Source organism: Belonocnema kinseyi, chromosome 10 (assembly GCF_010883055.1).
Source record: "Belonocnema kinseyi isolate 2016_QV_RU_SX_M_011 chromosome 10, B_treatae_v1, whole genome shotgun sequence".
Lineage (NCBI taxonomy): Eukaryota > Metazoa > Arthropoda > Insecta > Hymenoptera > Cynipidae > Belonocnema > Belonocnema kinseyi.
The window spans coordinates 5,302,905-5,305,581 of record NC_046666.1 but is presented as its reverse complement, the minus strand read 5'-3'; positions in this window follow the sequence as shown (position 1 = coordinate 5,305,581).

Below are 2,677 nucleotides of genomic sequence, written 5' to 3'. Positions count from 1 at the left end.
AGAAGAACTTTAAACTAAAAAATGTTTTCTTTCAAATGGACTCATTAAACTGTTAATTTTAAACACTAATTTTTAGCAGTAACAAGAAAAGAATTCTCGACCCAAGCAGACATATTTTAAAATAAACTTGAATAAATTCAAACTAAAAAAAACTATATTTAACGAAAAAGTGGATTTTAAGCTGGAATAGAAAAATTTAATAATTTTTAAAAAATTTTTAAAAAATTTTTTAAAAAAATAAATTTTTTAATAAATAAATAATAAATTTTTTAAAAAAATTTTAATTTTCTATAAAACAGTAGAATTTTTAACATAAAAATTCATCGAAAAGCAAATAATTAAATTTTCAGTTATAATTATGAATTCTTAATAACAAAATTTCGTGTGGAAAGTAGTTTAAATTTTATTCAAATAATGGACTATATCACTGTTTATGAGCTGAAAATTGAAATTTGATAGAACTTTAATCTTTTTGGCTTAGAAAATTAATCTTTTTTGTAGAAAAACTATCTTTTTGGTTGGGAATTTAACTATTTGGCTCGCTCGTTCGTTAAAGATTCATTATTGTTGTCGAATTCAACCGCAATTCCTTTTTACATTCTCATCAGAGAAGGTATAAGATTTGTGTAAAATTTACCCCTGCCCCCCACCCCCCTAGTTTTTATCAAATGTCCATATTTGAGGCCCCCTGAATCCGAAAAACAGGTTTTTACGAATGAGTCTGTCTGTATGTCTGTGAGCCTATTTTGACAATTTTTGAGTCCACATATTTTCATGATTCAAAAATTCTTTGTACACTTGTTCAAAGTACTTGAAAAGAAAAATGTTAATTTTCGATAGCCCCACAAGATTATCATAACAACTTTTTTAATTTTTTCGAAAAATTAAAAATTTAAGTTTTGACCGCAAAAAAAAAAAATAATAAAAAATTGCATTTTGCGGTCAAGCTATGCAAGATAGGAAAAACAAAGTTTAAATCATAAAGAAAACATTGGAAATGAGCAAATTCAGTTTATGGAAAAACGACAAAAGTTCCAATTTTGCTTGAAAATTGATCTTTTTTACTTGAAAATTCATTAATTTTTTTGAAAATTTGTCTTTTCTGGTAGAAAATTGATCTTCTTTTTGTTGATGTCAACTAGTTGCATGTTCATTTTTTTGAAGTTGAAAATTATTTTTTTAACTAAAAATTTGAGTATTCCATATTCAGGTAAAAAATATCTTTTTTAGTTTAAAATTTAACTATTTGGTTTAAGACTCATTTTCCTTGATTGAGAATCCATTTAACTGGTCGATGATAACTTGGTTGAAAATACAACTATTTTGTTGAAAATAATTTTTTCTTTAAATTAAGAATTTGTTTTTTAATCTAAACATGTAACTTTTCCATTTTTGGTTGAAAATTTATCTTTTCTATTTAAAAATTCGCGTATTTTTTTCGAAACTTCGTCTTCGCAGGTAGAAAATTGATCTTCTTGGTTAAAAATACATCCCTTTCGGTTTCATCTTTTTTTGGTTAAAGATTGATCAGTATAGTTTTAGTTGAAAATTTTATTCATATCTTAAGCTCGGAAATTCAACTATTTTGTAGAAAATTCGTCTTCTTTGCTTGCAAATTCAACCACTTGATTGAAAATTGAACTACTTTTGTTAAAAGTTAATTTTTTCAAAGATTCACCTCTTTAGTTAAAAAATTAACTTTTTTTTATGAAAACTCATTTTTTTTGTTATCAATTTATTTTTTTTGTCTGAAATTTTCACTATCCAATTTTTGGTTGGAAATTAATCCTCCATAAGTTAAAAATTCAACTAATTGATAGAAAAATACATATGTTTGAAGATGCATAATTTTAATTGAAAATTCATCTCTAGTTGAAATTTGTTGAGAATCAATTTTTGGTTGAAAATGTGGTTGAAAATTGATATTCTTTATTTCAAAATTAAACTATTTGTTTGAAAATTCGTGTACTTTGTGGAAAATTCGTCTTTTTTTGTAGAAAATTGATCTTTTTGGTATAAAGTTCAACCATTCTAGTTAAAGATTCATAATTTTTGTTGAGAGATTATCAGTTTGCTTGAAATTTAAGCTCTTCATTTAAAAATTTAACTGTTATATTTATGGTTGAACTTGATCTTTTCTAGTTCTAAATTCAACATTTTGAATGAAAACTTGTCTTTTTTAATTGAAAATTCAACTCTTTTTTTAGCAAGTTAGTCTGCTTGTTTAAAATTTTTTCTTTTCGTTTAAAAATTCAAGAATTTCGGTTGTATATTTATCATGTTAGTTAACAGAAATTTATCTTTTAGTTTGGAATTTAAATTTGTTTGGTTTAAATATGAGCTATTTCATTAAAACCTTGTGTTTTCTTTGGATTCCATTGGTTAGTAATTAATTTTTCGACTACAAATTTAATTATTTAATTTTTGGTCGAGAAATGTTCTTTTTTAGTTGAAAATTTGTCTTTTTTGGAAGAAATCAATTGGTTGTTTGAAAATTCATCTATGTAGTTTGTTTCAAATAATAATTTTAAGTTTAAAAGATTTTAAAATGTGGGTTAAAAGAATATGGAAGACTTTGAGACCACTTTTAAAAATTTTTCAGGATTTAGATATTTTTTAGGTAAACTGAATTTTATTAGGGTGTGAAAAATTCTTCTTAAAATTCATGGGAAATTTT